Here is a 21,361-nt window from a genome sequence, read left to right as displayed (position 1 = left end):
ATTTGAAATACTTTCACGGCTAATTAGTCATTCATATTTGCAGAAAAGTTAGTTTATGACACATACTGCCGGAATATGCACTTTTCTAAAGCTTGATTTTTCGTGATTTTTCGCTTTTAAAGGGCCACGTCCCCCCTTAAGCGCTGGAGGATGCCGAACAGTGTTGGTCAGGCAGCAGTGTAGTGAAGACAGTCCCGCTTTGGCCTGTGTGCGGTTACTGTGCCATATGCGCTAAACTTGGGCTTTCAACAATTGGCATGCGGCTTTAGCTAATTTGAGCTACTAGTTCTTCTAAGCTAATGCTTTGGTCAGCATCGAGGGCAACAATGAGTCACTCAAGAGTGTTCACAGAAGGGCTTTAGCTTTGTCTTGACATGACTGAAATGTAGCAGACCATGTTTGAGGTTTGATGCTGTGCTCATTGCGCTGGCCCTCTCCCAACTTTACTTGTTTAGATGCTTCTACCATGCCGAGATCGACAACAGGCACTGTGCCCTTGGAGAGAGCAGGAGGATTGGCTTGGCATCTTTTCTTAATTTTGGTGCTTGGCAGACTACGAAAATAAACCGACTTTCTAATCTAAAATTTTAACAGCGCTGAACTGGTGACGTCAGTGCCACATATATTTTTTACGCATGTCGATTTAATGTTCGCTGCTTGTGTAGTGATGTTAGGCCTGACACATGGTGGTGATGCTAACAATTGCCAAAATGTTCACTCTCATCTGCTGCTAATGGACGAGGTTTACTGCATGAATGCTGCCACTCCTTCAGGTCGATGCACAAGTTGTTTTTCGCTGTCATTGTTTGGAGGCAGAGTTTTTTTCTCTAGTGCAAGAGCACTATTCCAATGAGTAAACCCCAAGCAACATTTCTTTTGTCCTGTGTTTATAAACTTGGCCTCACTGCTATGGAGAGGTTATGTCTCCCACTCGTTAGGTTTCGGCCACGTGGATTAGTACAGTCAGTCCTGGATGCAAATCTGAGTTGAAGGGGGCTGGAGGTTTGTTAGAATTAATGCGGGCCTATTTAAGTGTGGCGGAGCATAAATTTTGGTCTTTTATGGCCGGATAAACGAGGAAGGCATGCAGCATTAGCCGTTAGCTGTAGCTTTCTCATGCCGCATGCGAGCTAGACTGTCCCACTTTTTGTGCAGAACCCAGCCAGAACAGAGGTACCAGGCTGAATTATGGGATGTCTTCTCGGCTGACTACTTAATTTCCGGAGCAGTCCTCTGCCTTGCCTGAAGTGTAAGGCAGTGGCCGCGGCATGGTGCCAGGTGGCTCCGCGGTGGGACCCACACGCAGTGCCGCCTGCCTATATTCAACTCGGGAAGCCGGGCGACGGCAAGTCTGCCAAGGGTGAGTCTTTCCTTTGTGTGCACGCTAGCCGTGGAATGTGAATGCACAAGACGGGGGTGCAAGCGCAGTGTGTCATGTAAAAGGCAAGTGGTGACTGTAGGTGGTGTGATGTTACTGTGAACTACTGCTTGAGTGAGCTCCATGAAACATGAGAAAAAATTCTACTCAACTCCTCTGAATATATGAATGTGCACTGAGCTGATGCACAAATGTAGATACACCGTGCATATATCATCGAGGATGCAAGCAAGCGTAACGTAGAACAAGCAACAAATTTTTTGTTTGTCATTAGCCTTGCCTTGCAACTGTTTCTAGCATAGGAGCTGAAAGAAAATGTGCACACAGCAGCAAGGCTGACATGCAGCTGCAATCAGAATGATTTGCAACGCAATGCTGGCGTCAAAATGGCAAAAGTGAACAAAGCTGACTTGAAGTTAATGTATGCTGTGCCTGTGCTGTCTAATCTTGCCTGCCACTGTTGCCGGCTGATATCAACGTCTCGGCCTTTTAGCGAGTGGGCCGGGTTACATGTATGGCACATTGCTTGTGCACTAAAACTACTCTTCAAGTACTTCGTATCCGCTGAGTAGTATAAATTTTCGTATGCAAGAAATTACTGGACAAGTACCTCGCAGCAAAGGGGCATAATTTTGTCTCACTATGTTGATGCTTTGCATAGCTGCTGTGATTGAGGGGCCGAATCGCAGCTAGGTCGGCTAAATTTGAATATAACTGATATTAAAAACGTTCCTGGGCTGGGTGGCGTCGGCACTCATTGGAAGAATTCCCACTGGTAGAAACTAGTACCGAGCCATCCACTAAGCGTCAATCGTAGCCGACTGGTGCCTTTGGGGCGCTACATATTAAAATTTGGAGAAGCTGTGTTCCGAACAGTCCGAAGCCAAAAGCATATAATTGCTTAGGCAGCTTCTTAGGCGGTCATTGGATATAGTCTAGCATGTGCCGTGTATACCCGCGTAATGATCCCACTGTCATAATGAACCCGCCCTCCACTTTCATCGGCCAGAATCTACTTTTTTTTTCAACCTTTAGCTTTTGTTGCGGGGTCCACTTTGCACTCCATCGGCAGTGCGAACCTTGGCAGCATGCCACTATTGTGCGCCCCCCACCATGTTGCATGCCCTCATTCTGCCCACTTGTATGTTTGCACATGTGCGGTTGGTCAGTAAATTTATTACACGAGCACAGTTTTCCGAAAGTTTAAACGTAGTAGTTGGGAAATCGTGTTTTCTGGAAACGTATTAACCTGGAAAAATATGGCGTAATGCTATGGGACATTTTTAATGTCCGCGATTTTGAGCGTATTAACAGTGATATCGTATGAACTTGGAACATATCAACGATTCATTGTTTTCATTGACATTGGCGTTGACAACGTTCTAGATGCGGATGGTTTTGAGGAAAGGAAGGGCGCATAACTGGCTCCCTGGACGGAGTCTGCGTTTACGTGACGTTTCATGTCGCTCCGTCCTGTGATGCCATATGAGTGTGCAGTTTGAATCGGAGGGTGGGAAAAACTTCTTTAAAAGAAATGCATCTTTCGCTCCCAGACGAGCGGCAAACAAGCCATCAAATGCTGAACTATCAATGATTTTGCTAACCAAAAAAAACATTGATAGACTTTTTTCACTGTCCCTCTAATATTATGTATTTGCTCTCAGTTGTCAAGAACTGGTTATGTCATATGCTTATGGCTACTCTGTATGAATGGTTGCACTTTTGGAGCTCAATGGCAGCACGGGATATTGGTGATTGGGTCCCTAAATCTGCCTGCTTATTGTTCTGCTGCTTTGCCATGCAACTGTTTAATGGCTTCATGCAGTTTTTGCTACATTCGTGAAACAAGATGCTTTTGGAGGGCATTGGAAGAAGGCTGTGTTGGCAGAGGCACAAGGCCTGTAGGGACCCGGCTCATACGAGCTCTTTCAGTTAGGAAGTTGTGAAATGATACAGTAGAACTACGCTGTTTTTCATGGGGCCACGAGGAAAATTATATCAGCCAGGCAATGTAGCCAAACAATGTGTGTGGAAAAGATTGCGAGTGTTGTATACCGCTAAGTATGAAGCGCTGGAGGATGCAGAGCAGTGTTGGTCAGGCACCAGTGTTGGTCAGGCACCAGTCCCGCTTCAGCCAGTGTGCGGTCACTGTGCCACATGCGCTAAACATGGGCTTTCAAAAATTAACATGCGGATTTTGCTAATTTGAGCTTCTAGTTCTTCTAAGCTAATGCTTTGGTCAGCATCGAGGGCAACAATGAGTCACTCAAGAGTGTTCGCGTAAAGGCTTTAGCTTTGTCTTGACATGATTGAAATGTAGCAAACCATGTTTGAGATTTGATGCCATGCTCACTGCCCTGGCCCTCTCCCTACTTTACTTGTTTAGGTGCATCTAGCAGGCTGACATCGACAACAGGCACTGTGCCCTCGGAGAGAGCAGGAGGATTGGGTTGGGTAAGGCATCTTTTCTTAATCTTGGTGCTTGAAAACAAAAATAAACTGCCTTTCTCATCTGAAATTTTAACAGCGCTGAACTGGGGACGTCAGTGCCACATATATTTGGTGTAGAACTAAAGAACTCCTTCATGGCATTACAGCTTACCATCCAGCAATGGCAGTATGCATGTTGATTTAATGTTCGCTGCTTCTTTAGTGACGTTAGGCCTGACACATGGTGGTGATGCTAACAATTGCCAAAATGTTCTCTCATCTGCTTGGTTCTAAAATTCACTCGCATCTGCGGCTAATGCGTGAGGTTTACTGCATGAATGCTGCCACTCCTTCAGGTCGATGCACAAGTTGTTTTTCGCTGTCATTGTTTGGAGGCAGACTTTTTTTCTTTAGTGCAAGAGCACTATTCCAATGGGTAAACCCCAAGCAACATTTCTTTTGCCTTGTGTTTATAAACTTTGCCTCACTGCTATGGAGAGGTTATGTCTCGCACTCACTAGGTTTCGGCCACGTGGATTAGTACAGTCAGTCCTGGATGTAAATCATAGTTGAAGGGGGCTGGAGGTTAGTTAGAATTAATGTGGTCCTATTTAAATGTAGCAGAGCTAAATTTTGGTCTTTTATGGCCAGATAAACAAGGAAGGCATGCAGAATTAGCCATTAGCTGTAGCTTTCTCATGCCGCTTGCGAGCTAGACTGTCCCGCTTTTTGTGCAGAACCCATCCAGAACAGAGGTGCCAGGCCGAAGTATGTGATGGCTTCGCGGCATGGTGCCAGGTGGCTCCGCGGTGGGACCCACACGCAGTGCCGCCTGCCTATATTCGACTCGGGAAGCCGGGCGACGGCAAGTCTGCCAAGGGTGAGTCTTTCCTTTGTGTGCACGCTAGCTGTGGAATGTGAATGCACAAGACGGGGGTGCAAGCGCAGTGTGTCATGTTAAAGGCAAGTGGTGACTGTAGGTGGTGTGATGTTACTGTGAACTACTGCTTGAGTGAGCTCCATGAAACATGAGAAAAAATTCTACTCAACTCCTCTGAATATATGAATGTGCACTGAGCTGATGCACAAATGTAGATACACCGTGCATATATCATCAAGGATGCAAGCAAGCGTAACGTAGAACAAGCAACAAATTTTTTGTTTGTCATTAGCTTTGCCTTGCAACTGTTTCTCTCATAGGAGCTGAAAGAAAATGTGCACACAGCAGCATGGCTGACATGCAGCTGCAATCAGAATTTGATTTGCAACGCAATGCTGGCGTCAAAATGGCAAAAGTGAACAAAGCTGACTTGAAGTTAATGTATGCTGTGCCTGTGCTGTCTAATCTTGCCTGCCACTGTTGCCGGCTTATATCGGCGTCTCGGCCTTTTAGCGAGTGGGCCGGGTTACATGTATGGCACTGTGCTTGTGCACTAAAACTACTGGTAAAGTACTTCGTAGCCACTGAGTAGGATAAATTTTCGTATGCAAGAAATTACTGGACAAGTACCTCGCAGCAAAGGGGCATAATTTTTTCTCACTATGTTGATGCTTTGCATAGCTGCTGTGATTGAGGGGCCGAATCGCAGCTAGGTCGGCTAAATTTGAATATAACTGATATTAAAAACGTTCCTGGGCTGGGTGACGTCGGCACTCATTGGAAGAATTCCCACTGGTAGAAACTAGTCCCAAGCCATCCACTAAGCGTCAGTCGTAGCCGACTGGTGCCTTTGGGGCGCTACATATTAAAATTTGGAGAAGCTGTGTTCCGAAGAGTCCGAAGCCAAAAGGATATAATTGCTTAGGCAGCTTCTTAGACGGTCATTGGATATAGTCTAGCATGTGCCGTGTATACCCGCGTAATGATCCCACTGTCATAATGAACCCGCCCTCCACTTTCATCGGCCAGAATCTACTTTTTTTTTCAACCTTTAGCTTTTGTTGCGGGGTCCACTTTGCACTCCATCGGCAGTGCGAAATTTGGCAGCGTGCCACTATTGTGCGCCCCCCACCATGTCGCATGCCCTCATTCTGCCCACTTGTATGTTTGCACATGTGCAGTTGGTCAGTAAATTTAATACACGAGCACAGTTTTCCGAAAGTTTAAACGTAGTAGTTGGGAAATCGTGTTTTCTGGAAACGTATTAACCTGGAAAAATATGGCGTAATGCTATGGGACATTTTTAATGTCCGCGATTTTGAGCATATTAACAGTGATATCGTATGAACTGGGAACATATCAACGATTCATTGTTTTCATTGACATTGGCGTTGACAACGTTCTAGATGCGGATGGTTTTGAGGAAAGGAAGGGCGCATAACTGGCTCCCTGGATAGCCCTGGCTCCCTGGACGGAGTCTGCGTTTACGTGACATTTCACGTCGCTCCGTCCTGTGATGCCATATGAGTGTGCAGTTTGAATCGGAGGACGGGAAAAACTTCTTTGAAATAAATGCATCTTTCGCTCCCAGACGAGCGGCAAACAAGCCATGAAATGCTGAACTATCAATGATTTTGCTAAGCAAAAAAAAAATTGATAGAGTTCTTTCACTGTCCCTCTAATAGGATGTATTTGCTCTCAGTTGTCAAGAACTGGTTATTCCATATGCTTATGGCTACTCTGTATGAATGCTTCCACTTTTGGAGCTCAGTGGCAGCACGGGATATTGGTGACTGTGTCCATAAATCTACCTGCTTTTTGTTCTGCTGCTTTACCATGCAACTGTTTAATGGCTTCTTGCAGTTTTTGCTCATTCGTGAAACAAGATGCTTTTGGAGGGCATTGGATGAAATCTGTGTTGGCAGAGGCACAAGGCCTGTAGGGACTTTTTTTTTTACTTTAACAGCCCACTCACCCGGCTCATAGGAGCTCTTTCAGTTAGGAAGTTGTGAAATGATACAGTAGAACTACGCTGTTTTTCATGGCGCCACAAGGAAAATTATATCAGCCAGGCAATGTAGCCAAACAATGTGTGTGGAAAAGATTGCGAGTGTTGTATGCCGCTAAGTGTGAAGCGCTGGAGGATGCTGAGCAGTGTTGGTCAGACACCAATGTTGGTCAGGCACCAGTCCTGCTTCAGCCAGTGTGCGGTCACTCTGCCACATGCGCTAAACATGGGCTTTCAAAAATTAACATGCGGATTTTGCTAATTTGAGCTTCTAGTTCTTCTAAGCTAATGCTTTGGTCAGCATCGAGGGCAACAATGAGTCACTCAAGAGTGTTCGTGTAAGGGCTTTAGCTTTGTCTTGACATGATAGAAATGTAGCAAACCATGTTTGAGATTTGCTGCCATGCTCACTGCCCTGGCCCTCTCCCTACTTTACTTGTTTAGGTGCATCTAGCACGTTGACATCGACAACAGGCACTGTGCCCTCGGAGAGAGCAGGAGGATTGGGTTGGGTAAGGCATGTTTTCTTAATTTTGGTGCTTTGCAAACAACAAAAATAAACCGACTTTCTCATCTAAAATTTTAACAACGCTGAACTGGGGACGTCAGTGCCACATATATTTGGTGTAGAACTAAAGAACTCCTTACCATCCAGCAGTGGCAGTATGCATGTTGATTTAATGTTCGCTGCTTGTTTAGTGACGGTAGGCCTGACACATGGTGGTGATGCTAACAATTGCCAAAATGTTCACTTTCATCTGCTTGGTTCTAAAATTCACTCGCATCTGCTGCTAATGCGTGAGGTTTACTGCATGAATGCTGCCACTCCTTCAGGTCGATGCACAAGTTGTTTTTCGCTGTCATTGTTTGGAGGCAGACTTTTTTTCTTTAGTGCAAGAGGACTATTCCAATGGGTAAACCCCAAGGAACATTTCTGTTGTCCTTTGCTTATAAACTTTGCCTCACTGCTATGGAGAGGTTTTGTCTCGCACTCATTAGGTTTCGGCCACGTGGTTTAGTACAGTCAGTCCTGGATGTAAATCTGAGTTGAACGGGGCTGGAGGTTTGTTAGAATTAATGCGGGCCTATTTGAGTGTAGCGGAGCATACATTTTGGTCTTTTATGGCCGGATAAACGAGGAAGGAATGCAGCATTAGCCATTAGCTGTAGCTTTCTCATGCCGCTTGCGAGCTAGACTGTCCCTCTTTTTGTGCAGAACCCAGCCAGAAAAGAGGTGCCAGGCCGAAGTATGGGCTGTCTTCTCGGCAACTGCTCAATTTCCGGAGCAATCCTCCGCCTCGCCTGAAGTGCAAGGCAGTGGCTGAACTCACTCGGGAAGCCGGCCGCCATCATGTCTGCTAAGGGTGAGTCTTTCCTTTGTGTGCGCGCTAGCAGTGGATTGTGAATGCACCAGAGGGGGTGCAAGTGCAGTGTGTCATGTAAAAGGCAAGTGGTGACTGCAGGGGGTGTGATGTTACTGTGAACTACTGTAACGCTGGTGACAAGACGACCTGGTGTCATTTTGATGCAGAGTTGTAACACCTAGAATAGAGCAGTGGAATGCCTGTGGCCATTTCAAAAGTGTCTCGTGACCTCCGTAAGAAAGGCTAGTTCTGAAGGTTGTTTGACTGCTGTGTATTGCGGCGCTGGCACATTTACAGAGAGGCAAGATGGCAGCCAGCCATACTCCTTGCCGAGCACCCCGACGAGAGCAGTCTCTGGACCGCCTGAGAAATGACAATGTTCAACTACGGGGTCAGGTGTGTGGTCCTTTCCTAATAATAATAAAAAAATGTTATTGTATATATCATATGTTATGTAAATTGCGTGGCCTGTTGCTTGAGATGAAATACGTTTTCGGCTCATGGTTGACTCTTGCTCTCGGTGGCCCTAACGTTTCTTTATTAAGAAGGTAGTGACATTCTCCGTTTCCTGCTGGCTTCCTTCTAAAACCTCCATGCCCAACACTGCGTGAGAGCGTCGCTGGAAGGTTCGAAACTATTTGGTGCACTTGCAAAATTGCAAAGCTTTTCCTTTGTTTTGCCATTTATTGGCCGGGCAGGAGTTTCCTGCTTGAACTGTCTGCACCCGTTGGTGGCTCCTGCCCGACCTGCTTTAACTGCACCGTGTGATTGTGGTCTGTTCACCACCAGAAAAATCTGCTCTTCAAATACAATGTTTTCAGTGCATTAGGTTCGACGTAACTGCAGCGCGAAAGAAAGACTAACACAATGTAAGGAAAACACTCACGACACGAACAGTCGGTGCACTCAAAATTGGTTTTATTTTGCCAATGCATGGGAAATATAAAGGTTCCGCCGTGCACGCGCTCACATAATACAGAAGAAAAGGAGACGTGCCAACGACAGTATAGCTCTTCTTAGCTCGTGCCTCAGTTCCAATACCATCGGGGTTGATGCCGTCTGTGGTGCAGGCCACGGCAATTTGCCAGAATGCTGCGCCAGTAACAGCATGGTGTGTTTATATTTTGACGAGAGCGCCAGCGGCAATGGCTCACTTGGGAAACTTGGCAGCGTTACAGTACACTGGTGTGGCCGGCTGCCGACAGGGTATGTGGTGTAAGAAAGCGGGCGAGACTGTCAAGAAGAGTCATGGGGCGTGAGGTAGCGTGTGTCGGGGTACGTGCACTCGAGCACCGGAGGAGAACCTGGTAGTTTAGGCCAGAATATCACAAAAATTCATAGCTTTCATGCCACAGCTAACGCTAAAACATTCGCGGTACACACTTGTAACTGTCCTCAGAGTTTTATTTATGTAGAATGTTGTTCCAGTCATTTGTGTAACCTCTTCTGTGCAATTGGTCATGAAATCGGCTATGGAGCAGCTGTGTTTCGTGCATACGCTGAAGTTACTATCCTTTCTAAACCAAGAAAAAAACTGGTAGGGTTTTAACGTAGTTATGGGGGGAGGCTACCCTTGAACACCAACTTTTTTGTTTCTTGAGATATCTGAATGAAATTTTCAGGGTAGGCTAACAGCACAACCATTTGAAGAACTACCAAGTTTCGTGTAGCTGTGGGCACTGGTTCTCAAATTACAGGAGTATATCAAAGTGGTCCACATAAGGTCGCTTATTCCAGGCTTGGAGAATTTTAAAATAGCCTTGGCACTGTGAAATTCATTACGGTCATTCCTGGATAGGTGCCCCAGGGCAAAAGCTGGAAAAGTTTAGCACAGCACAGAATTAGTTTCAATAAATTAGACCTTCATTAGGCATATTTCAATAACTTGAAAAGGCGGGCTTGTCTTGTGCTCAAAAATTTATTCAGGTGCGGAATTAAAAAAAACCCCATGGAAATCCGATAAGCGGTTCCCGAACAGCAGCCAGAATGAGCAGCCGTGCCAGGCAAGAAATACATTCTGAGAAAACGGCCCTCAAAGGTTGCGAGAACACCAGCTTCCTTGTGTCTTGAGATATATCTGAATGAAACATTCAGGGTAGGCTCTAAACACAGACATTTGAAGAAATACTAAGTTTCATGAAGCTGTGTACACTGGCTCTAAATTTACTGGAGCATATCAAAATGGTTCACATAGGTCCTTTACTCCAGGCCTGGAGAATTGGTAAACAGTGCCGTAACTGTGAAATTCATTATGGGTATTCCTAGTCGGGTACCGCAGGTCAAGACAAGGCCCTTTTGATGAATTTCCTTGCTGAAAAATTTTAACATAGCACTGAATTTAGTGTCGTTGATTAGACCTCATTAGCCAATATTAATTGCTTATGACAAATTCCAGGCACAATAATCTGAATAAACGAGCTCGACTTTCCCTTGGAAATTTATTCAGGTATGGAATAAAAAAACCCCATGGAAATCTGATAAGTGGCTCCCGAGATGCAGCCAGAATCTCGATCTCCTCGCACGTCAGGAAATGCGTTTCCAAGTGAACGGCGGGCGACGCGTTCTCACGCCTCGGGGTAGGTGCGAGACAGGAGCTGGAGGCCGCAGTCGCCCAGGTTGATGCGTTTGGTACACAAGGCATGCCCGAAGCAACGCATTCTTGCACCGATGAAGGTGCTGGTACGTCGCTGGAACCGGCGACGCAATCGCTGTCTAGTTGCGATGTAGCAGAAGTTACGCGGCATGAAGCATCGACAGTCCTTGTTGGCGACACGCTTTGCCGAACGAACACACTTCATTGCATGCTTCCGTGCACCGAACACGCTCTTTAGCCTTGTTGGACGCATCGTGACGGACTGCGCAATAGTCAGCAGTCTGCAGGAAGCTGTTCGGACGACACGGCGAGAGATGGTAAAGACGGCGACTACAACGACAAAAGTACAGAGCCAAGTCGCTCCGGCCACCGCCGGAGGGGGCCGCCGCGTCAGCGCGCAGCAGCCAATAGCGGCCGTGCAATCCCCCGTGTTTTCAAGGAGCGCGCCCTCCGGCCAATCGCAGCCTCGCATTTCAAAGGCAGGAAACTCGAAAGGCGCTTTGAGGGCCCCAATCACATGCGAGCCACGCTCCCACCATGCCGCCGCCTTCGAAAGTGGCAAAAAAAAAGACCAAGAATTCACGAACAAAAAAAGACCAAGATGGCGGCGCTTGGTTCGCTGGCTGAGGAACAGCGTCCGCACGAAGTTGGGGTATTTTCTGCGCTCTCTCGCAGCTCACCGGCCACCACGGCTCGTTAGATAATTGATTTGAAATACTTTCACGGCTAATTAGTCATTCATATTTGCAGAAAAGTTAGTTTATGACACATACTGCCGGAATATGCACTTTTCTAAAGCTTGATTTTTCGCTTTTAAAGGGCCGCGTACCCCCTTAAGCGCTGGAGGATGCCGAACAGTGTTGGTCAGGCAGCAGTGTAGTGAAGACAGTCCCGCTTTGGCCTGTGTGCGGTTACTGTGCCATATGCGCTAAACTTGGGCTTTCAACAATTGGCATGCGGCTTTAGCTAATTTGAGCTACTAGTTCTTTTAAGCTAATGCTTTGGTCAGCATCGAGGGCAACAATGAGTCACTCAAGAGTGTTCACAGAAGGGCTTTAGCTTTGTCTTGACATGACTGAAATGTAGCAGACCATGTTTGAGGTTTGATGCTGTGCTCATTGCGCTGGCCCTCTCCCAACTTGTTTAGATGCTTCTACCATGCCGAGATCGACAACAGGCACTGTGCCCTTGGAGAGAGCAGGAGGATTGGCTTGGCATCTTTTCTTAATTTTGGTGCTTGGCAGACTACGAAAATAAACCGACTTTCTAATCTAAAATTTTAACAGCGCTGAACTGGGGACGTCAGTGCCACATATATTTTTTACGCATTTCGATTTAATGTTCGCTGCTTGTGTAGTGATGTTAGGCCTGACACATGGTGGTGATGCTAACAATTGCCAAAATGTTCCCTCTCATCTGCTGCTAATGGACGAGGTTTACTGCATGAATGCTGCCACTCCTTCAGGTCGATGCACAAGTTGTTTTTCGCTGTCATTGTTTGGAGGCAGAGTTTTTTTCTCTAGTGCAAGAGCACTATTCCAATGAGTAAACCCCAAGCAACGTTTCTTTTGTCCTGTGTTTATAAACTTGGCCTCACTGCTATGGAGAGAGGTTATGTCTCGCACTCGTTAGGTTTCGGCCACGTGGATTAGTACAGTCAGTCCTGGATGCAAATCTGAGTTGAAGGGGGCTGGAGGTTTGTTAGAATTAATGCGGGCCTATTTAAGTGTGGCGGAGCATAAATTTTGGTCTTTTATGGCCGGATGAACGAGGAAGGCATGCAGCATTAGCCGTTAGCTGTAGCTTTCTCATGCCGCATGCGAGCTAGACTGTCCCACTTTTTGTGCAGAACCCAGCCAGAACAGAGGTACCAGGCTGATATATGGGATGTCTTCTCGGCTGACTGCTTAATTTCCGGAGCAGTCCTCTGCCTTGCCTGAAGTGTAAGGCAGTGGCCGCGGCATGGTGCCAGGTGGCTCCGCGGTGGGACCCACACGCAGTGCCGCCTGCCTATATTCAACTCGGGAAGCCGGGCGACGGCAAGTCTGCCAAGGGTGAGTCTTTCCTTTGTGTGCACGCTAGCCGTGGAATGTGAATGCACAAGACGGGGGTGCAAGCGCAGTGTGTCATGTAAAAGGCAAGTGGTGGCTGTAGGTGGTGTGATGTTACTGTGAACTACTGCTTGAGTGAGCTCCATGAAACATGAGAAAAAATTCTACTCAACTCCTCTGAATATATGAATGTGCACTGAGCTGATGCACAAATGTAGATACACCGTGGATATATCATCGAGGATGCAAGCAAGCGTAACGTAGAACAAGCAACAAATTTTTTGTTTGTCATTAGCCTTGCCTTGCAACTGTTTCTAGCATAGGAGCTGAAAGAAAATGTGCACACAGCAGCAAGGCTGACATGCAGCTGCAATCAGAATGATTTGCAACGCAATGCTGGCGTCTAAATGGCAAAAGTGAACAAAGCTGACTTGAAGTTAATGTATGCTGTGCCTATGCTGTCTAATCTTGCCTGCCACTGTTGCCGGCTGATATCAACGTCTCGGCCTTTTAGCGAGTGGGCCGGGTTACATGTATGGCACATTGCTTGTGCACTAAAACTACTCTTCAAGTACTTCGTATCCGCTGAGTAGTATAAATTTTCGTATGCAAGAAATTACTGGACAAGTACCTCGCAGCAAAGGGGCATAATTTTGTCTCACTATGTTGATGCTTTGCATAGCTGCTGTGATTGAGGGGCCGAATCGCAGCTAGGTCGGCTAAATTTGAATATAACTGATATTAAAAACGTTCCTGGGCTGGGTGACGTCGGCACTCATTGGAAGAATTCCCACTGGTAGAAACTAGTCCCGAGCCATCCACTAAGCGTCAATCGTAGCCGACTGGTGCCTTTGGGGCGCTACATATTAAAATTTGGAGAAGCTGTGTTCCGAAGAGTCCGAAGCCAAAAGCATATAATTGCTTAGGCAGCTTCTTAGACGGTCATTGGATATAGTCTAGCATGTGCCGTGTATACCCGCGTAATGATCCCACTGTCATAATGAACCCGCCCTCCACTTTCATCGGCCAGAATCTACTTTTTTTTTCAACCTTTAGCTTTTGTTGCGGGGTCCACTTTGCACTCCATCGGCAGTGCGAACCTTGGCAGCGTGCCACTATTGTGCGCCCCCCACCATGTTGCATGCCCTCATTCTGCCCACTTGTATGTTTGCACATGTGCGGTTGGTCAGTAAATTTATTACACGAGCACAGTTTTCCGAAAGTTTAAACGTAGTAGTTGGGAAATCGTGTTTTCTGGAAACGTATTAACCTGGAAAAATATGGCGTAATGCTATGGGACATTTTTAATGTCCGCGATTTTGAGCGTATTAACAGTGATATCGTATGAACTGGGAACATATCAACGATTCATTGTTTTCATTGACATTGGCGTTGACAACGTTCTAGATGCGGATGGTTTTGAGGAAAGGAAGGGCGCATAACTGGCTCCCTGGACGGAGTCTGCGTTTACGTGACGTTTCACGTCGCTCCGTCCTGTGATGCCATATGAGTGTGCAGTTTGAATCGGAGGGTGGGAAAAACTTCTTTAAAAGAAATGCATCTTTCGCTCCCAGACGAGCGGCAAACAAGCCATCAAATGCTGAACTATCAATGATTTTGCTAACCAAAAAAAACATTGATAGACTTTTTTCACTGTCCCTCTAATAGTATGTATTTGCTCTCAGTTGTCAAGAACTGGTTATTCCATATGCTTATGGCTACTCTGTATGAATGCTTCCACTTTTGGAGCTCAGTGGCAGCACGGGATATTGGTGACTGTGTCCATAAATCTACCTGCTTTTTGTTCTGCTGCTTTGCCATGCAACTGTTTAATGGCTTCTTGCAGTTTTTGCTACATTCGTGAAACAAGATGCTTTTGGAGGGCATTGGATGAAATCTGTGTTGGCAGAGGCACAAGGCCTGTAGGGACTTTTTTTTTTACTTTAACAGCCCACTCACCCGGCTCATAGGAGCTCTTTCAGTTAGGAAGTTGTGAAATGATACAGTAGAACTACGCTGTTTTTCATGGCGCCACAAGGAAAATTATATCAGCCAGGCAATGTAAACAAACAATGTGTGTGGAAAAGATTACGAGTGTTGTATGCCGCTAAGTGTGAAGCGCTGGAGGATGCTGAGCAGTGTTGGTCAGACACCAATGTTGGTCAGGCACCAGTCCTGCTTCAGCCAGTGTGCGGTCACTGTGCCACATGCGCTATACATGGGCTTTCAAAAATTAACATGCGGATTTTGCTAATTTGAGCTTCTAGTTCTTCTAAGCTAATGCTTTGGTCAGCATCGAGGGCAACAATGAGTCACTCAAGAGTGTTCGCGTAAGGGCTTTAGCTTTGTCTTGACATGATAGAAATGTAGCAAACCATGTTTGAGATTTGCTGCCATGCTCACTGCCCTGGCCCTCTCCCTACTTTACTTGTTTAGGTGCATCTAGCACGTTGACATCGACAACAGGCACTGTGCCCTCGGAGAGAGCAGGAGGATTGGGTTGGGTAAGGCATCTTTTCTTAATTTTGGTGCTTTGCAAACAACAAAAATAAACCGACTTTCTCATCTAAAATTTTAACAACGCTGAACTGGGGACGTCAGTGTCACATATATTTGGTGTAGAACTAAAGAACTCCTTACCATCCAGCAGTGGCAGTATGCATGTTGATTTAATGTTCGCTGCTTGTTTAGTGACGGTAGGCCTGACACATGGTGGTGATGCTAACAATTGCCAAAATGTTCACTTTCATCTGCTTGGTTCTAAAATTCACTCGCATCTGCTGCTAATGCGTGAGGTTTACTGCATGAATGCTGCCACTCCTTCAGGTCGATGCACAAGTTGTTTTTCGCTGTCATTGTTTGGAGGCAGACTTTTTTTCTTTAGTGCAAGAGGACTATTCCAATGGGTAAACCCCAAGGAACATTTCTGTTGTCCTTTGCTTATAAACTTTGCCTCACTGCTATGGAGGGGTTATGTCTCGCAATCATTAGGTTTCGGCCACGTGGTTTAGTACAGTCAGTCCTGGATGTAAATCTGAGTTGAACGGGGCTGGAGGTTTGTTAGAATTAATGCGGGCCTATTTGAGTGTAGCGGAGCATACATTTTGGTCTTTTATGGCCGGATAAACGAGGAAGGCATGCAGCATTAGCCATTAGCTGTAGCTTTCTCATGCCGCTTGCGAGCTAGACTGTCCCTCTTTTTGTGCAGAACCCAGCCAGAAAAGAGGTGCCAGGCCGAAGTATGGGCTGTCTTCTCGGCAACTGCTCAATTTCCGGAGCAATCCTCCGCCTCGCCTGAAGTGCAAGGCAGTGGCTGAACTCACTCGGGAAGCCGGCCGCCATCATGTCTGCTAAGGGTGAGTCTTTCCTTTGTGTGCGCGCTAGCAGTGGATTGTGAATGCACCAGAGGAGGTGCAAGTTCAGTGTGTCATGTAAAAGGCAAGTGGTGACTGCAGGGGGTGTGATGTTACTGTGAACTACTGTAACGCTGGTGACAAGACGACCTGGTGTCATTTTGATGCAGAGTTGTAACACCTAGAATAGAGCAGTGGAATGCCTGTGGCCATTTCAAAAGTGTCTCGTGACCTCCGTAAGAAAGGCTAGTTCTGAAGGTTGTTTGACTGCTGTGTATTGCGGCGCTGGCACATTTACAGAGAGGCAAGATGGCAGCCAGCCATACTCCTTGCCGAGCACCCCGACGAGAGCAGTCTCTGGACCGCCTGAGAAATGACAATGTTCAACTACGGGGCCAGGTGGGTGGTTCTTTCCTAATAATAATAAAAAAATGTTATTGTATATATCATATGTTATGTAAATTGCGTGGCCTGTTGCTTGAGATGAAATATGTTTTCGGCTCATGGTTGACTCTTGCTCTCGGTGGCCCTGACTAACGTTCCTTTATTAAGAAGGTAGTGACATTCTCCGTTTCCTGCTGGCTTCCTTCTAAAACCTCCATGCCCAACACTGCGTGAGAGCGTTGCTGGAAGGTTCGAAACTATTTGGTGCACTTGCAAAATTGCAAAGCTTTGCCTTTGTTTTGCCATTTATTGGCCGGGCAGGAGTTTCCTGCTTGAACTGTCTGCACCCGTTGGTGGCTCCTGCCCGACCTGCTTTAACTGCACCGTGTGATTGTGGTCTGTTCACCACCAGAAAATCTGCTCTTCAAATACAATGTTTTCAGTGCATTAGGTTCGACGTAACGGCAGCGCGAAAGAAAGACTAACACAATGTAAGGAAAACACTCACGACACGAACAGTCGGTGCACTCAAAATTGGTTTTATTTTGCCAATGCATGGGAAATATAAAGGTTCCGCCGTGCACGCGCTCACATAATACAGAAGAAAAGGAGACGTGCCAACGACAGTATAGCTCTTCTTAGCTCGTGCCTCAGTTCCAATACCATCGGGGTTGATGCCGTCTGTGGTGCAGGCCACGGCAATTTGCCAGAATGCTGCGCCAGTAACAGCATGGTGTGTTTATATTTTGACGAGAGCGCCAGCGGCAATGGCTCACTTGGGAAACTTGGCAGCGTTACAGTACACTGGTGTGGCCGGCTGCCGACAGGGTATGTGGTGTAAGAAAGCGGGCGAGACTGTCAAGAAGAGTCATGGGGCGTGAGGTAGCGCGTGTCAGGGTACGTGCACTCGAGCACCGGAGGAGAACCTGCTAGTTTAGGCCAGAATATCACAAAAATTCTTAGCTTTCGCCCCACAGCTAACGCTAAAACATTCGCGGTACACACTTGTAACTGTCCTCAGAGTTTTATTTATGTAGAATGTTGTTCCAGTCATTTGTGTAACCTCTTCTGTGCAATTGGTCATGAAATCGGCTATGGAGCAGCTGTGTTTCGTGCATACGCTGAAGTTACTATCCTTTCTAAACCAAGAAAAAATCTGGTAGGGTTTTAACGTAGTTATGGGGGGAGGCTTCCCTTGAACACCAACTTTTTTGTTTCTTGAGATATCTGAATGAAATTTTCAGGGTAGGCTAACAGCACAACCATTTGAAGAACTACCAAGTTTCGTGTAGCTGTGGGCACTGGTTCTCAAGTTACAGGAGTATATCAAAGTGGTCCACATAAGGTCGCTTATTCCAGGCTTGGAGAATTTTAAAATAGCCTTGGCACTGTGAAATTCATTACGGTCATTCCTGGATAGGTGCCCCAGGGCAAAAGCTGGAAAAGTTTAGCACAGCACAGAATTAGTTTCAATAAATTAGACCTTCATTAGGCATATTTCAATAACTTGAAAAGGCGGGCTTGTCTTGTGCTCAAAAATTTATTCAGGTGCGGAATTAAAAAAAACCCCATGGAAATCCGATAAGCGGTTCCCGAACAGCAGCCAGAATGAGCAGCCGTGCCAGGCAAGAAATACATTCTGAGAAAACGGCCCTCAAAGGTTGCGAGAACACCAGCTTCCTTGTGTCTTGAGATATATCTGAATGAAACATTCAGGGTAGGCTCTAAACACAGACATTTGAAGAAATACTAAGTTTCATGAAGCTGTGTACACTGGCTCTAAATTTACTGGAGCATATCAAAATGGTTCACATAGGTCCTTTACTCCAGGCCTGGAGAATTGGAAAACAGCGCCGTAACTGTGAAATTCATTATGGTTATTCCTAGTCGGGTACCGCAGGTCAAGACAAGGCCCTTTTGATGAATTTCCTTGCTGAAAAATTTTAACATAGCACTGAATTTAGTGTCGTTGATTAGACCTCATTAGCCAATATTAATTGCTTATGACAAATTCCAGGCTTAATAATCTGAATAAACGAGCTCGACTTTCCCTCGGAAATTTATTCAGGTATGGAATAAAAAAACCCCATGGAAATCTGATAAGTGGCTCCCGAGATGCAGCCAGAATCTCGATCTCCTCGCACGTCAGGAAATGCGTTTCCAAGTGAACGGCGGGCGACGCGTTCTCACGCCTCGGGGTAGGTGCGAGACAGGAGCTGGAGGCCGCAGTCGCCCAGGTTGATGCGTTTGGTACACAAGGCATGCCCGAAGCAACGCATTCTTGCACCGATGAAGGTGCTGGTACGTCGCTGGAACCGGCGACGCAATCGCTGTCTAGTTGCGATGTAGCAGAAGTTACGCGGCATGAAGCATCGACAGTCCTTGTTGGCGACACGCTTTGCCGAACGAACACACTTCATTGCATGCTTCCGTGCACCGAACACGCTCTTTAGCCTTGTTGGACGCATCGTGACGGACTGCGCAATAGTCAGCAGTCTGCAGGAAGCTGTTCGGACGACACGGCGAGAGATGGTAAAGACGGCGACCACAACGACAAAAGTACAGAGCCAAGTCGCTCCGGCCACCGCCGGAGGGGGCCGCCGCGTCAGCGCGCAGCAGCCAATAGCGACCGTGCGATCCCCCGTGTTTTCAAGGAGCGCGCCCTCCGGCCAATCGCAGCCTCGCATTTCAAAGGCAGGAAACTCGAAAGGTGCTTTGATGGCCAAAATCACATGCGAGCCACGCTCCCACCATGCCGCCGCCTTCGAAAGTGGCAAAAAAAAAGACCAAGAATTCACGAACAAAAGAAGACCAAGATGGCGGCGCTTGGTTCGCTGGCTGAGGAACAGCGTCCGCACGAAGTTGGGGTATTTTCTGCGCTCTCTCGCAGCTCACCGGCCACCACGGCTCGTTAGATAATTGATTTGAAATACTTTCACGGCTAATTAGTCATTCATATTTGCAGAAAAGTTAGTTTATGACACATACTGCCGGAATATGCACTTTTCTAAAGCTTGATTTTTCGCTTTTAAAGGGCCGCGTACCCCCTTAAGCGCTGGAGGATGCCGAACAGTGTTGGTCAGGCAGCAGTGTAGTGAAGACAGTCCCGCTTTGGCCTGTGTGCGGTTACTGTGCCATATGCGCTAAACTTGGGCTTTCAACAATTGGCATGCGGCTTTAGCTAATTTGAGCTACTAGTTCTTTTAAGCTAATGCTTTGGTCAGCATCGAGGGCAACAATGAGTCACTCAAGAGTGTTCACAGAAGGGCTTTAGCTTTGTCTTGACATGACTGAAATGTAGCAGACCATGTTTGAGGTTTGATGCTGTGCTCATTGCGCTGGCCCTCTCCCAACTTGTTTAGATGCTTCTACCATGCCGAGATCGACAACAGGCACTGTGCCCTTGGAGAGAGCAGGAGGATTGGCTTGGCATCTTTTCTTAATTTTGGTGCTTGGCAGACTACGAAAATAAACCGACTTTCTAATCTAAAATTTTAACAGCGCTGAACTGGGGACGTCAGTGCCACATATATTTTTTACGCATTTCGATTTAATGTTCGCTGCTTGTGTAGTGATGTTAGGCCTGACACATGGTGGTGATGCTAACAATTGCCAAAATGTTCCCTCTCATCTGCTGCTAATGGACGAGGTTTACTGCATGAATGCTGCCACTCCTTCAGGTCGATGCACAAGTTGTTTTTCGCTGTCATTGTTTGGAGGCAGAGTTTTTTTCTCTAGTGCAAGAGCACTATTCCAATGAGTAAACCCCAAGCAACGTTTCTTTTGTCCTGTGTTTATAAACTTGGCCTCACTGCTATGGAGAGAGGTTATGTCTCGCACTCGTTAGGTTTCGGCCACGTGGATTAGTACAGTCAGTCCTGGATGCAAATCTGAGTTGAAGGGGGCTGGAGGTTTGTTAGAATTAATGCGGGCCTATTTAAGTGTGGCGGAGCATAAATTTTGGTCTTTTATGGCCGGAAAAACGAGGAAGGCATGCAGCATTAGCCGTTAGCTGTAGCTTTCTCATGCCGCATGCGAGCTAGACTGTCCCACTTTTTGTGCAGAACCCAGCCAGAACAGAGGTACCAGGCTGATATATGGGATGTCTTCTCGGCTGACTGCTTAATTTCCGGAGCAGTCCTCTGCCTTGCCTGAAGTGTAAGGCAGTGGCCGCGGCATGGTGCCAGGTGGCTCCGCGGTGGGACCCACACGCAGTGCCGCCTGCCTATATTCAACTCGGGAAGCCGGGCGACGGCAAGTCTGCCAAGGGTGAGTCTTTCCTTTGTGTGCACGCTAGCCGTGGAATGTGAATGCACAAGACGGGGGTGCAAGCGCAGTGTGTCATGTAAAAGGCAAGTGGTGGCTGTAGGTGGTGTGATGTTACTGTGAACTACTGCTTGAGTGAGCTCCATGAAACATGAGAAAAAATTCTACTCAACTCCTCTGAATATATGAATGTGCACTGAGCTGATGCACAAATGTAGATACACCGTGGATATATCATCGAGGATGCAAGCAAGCGTAACGTAGAACAAGCAACAAATTTTTTGTTTGTCATTAGCCTTGCCTTGCAACTGTTTCTAGCATAGGAGCTGAAAGAAAATGTGCACACAGCAGCAAGGCTGACATGCAGCTGCAATCAGAATGATTTGCAACGCAATGCTGGCGTCTAAATGGCAAAAGTGAACAAAGCTGACTTGAAGTTAATGTATGCTGTGCCTATGCTGTCTAATCTTGCCTGCCACTGTTGCCGGCTGATATCAACGTCTCGGCCTTTTAGCGAGTGGGCCGGGTTACATGTATGGCACATTGCTTGTGCACTAAAACTACTCTTCAAGTACTTCGTATCCGCTGAGTAGTATAAATTTTCGTATGCAAGAAATTACTGGACAAGTACCTCGCAGCAAAGGGGCATAATTT

General features: G+C 46.7%; 2 long non-coding RNA genes across 2 annotated transcripts; both read left to right on the top strand.

Annotated features, from left to right (window-relative positions):
• The first annotated feature begins 1,158 nt into the window (after positions 1-1,158).
• On the top strand, positions 1,159-7,204 carry LOC144134737 (uncharacterized). Its single transcript, XR_013315235.1, has 4 exons — positions 1,159-1,360; positions 3,765-3,832; positions 4,546-4,688; positions 7,141-7,204. It is a non-coding gene; the product is annotated as an uncharacterized LOC144134737 (long non-coding RNA).
• A 711-nt stretch (positions 7,205-7,915) lies between these two features.
• Positions 7,916-16,450, top strand: LOC144134731 (uncharacterized). Its single transcript, XR_013315228.1, has 4 exons — positions 7,916-8,060; positions 8,358-8,456; positions 15,913-16,060; positions 16,358-16,450. It is a non-coding gene; the product is annotated as an uncharacterized LOC144134731 (long non-coding RNA).
• Positions 16,451-21,361: the final 4,911 nt, after the last annotated feature.

The sequence above is a fragment of the Amblyomma americanum genome, chromosome 1, assembly GCF_052857255.1.
Source record: "Amblyomma americanum isolate KBUSLIRL-KWMA chromosome 1, ASM5285725v1, whole genome shotgun sequence".
NCBI classification, from domain to species: domain Eukaryota; kingdom Metazoa; phylum Arthropoda; class Arachnida; order Ixodida; family Ixodidae; genus Amblyomma; species Amblyomma americanum.
This window is presented reverse-complemented; position numbering and strand designations above follow the sequence as displayed.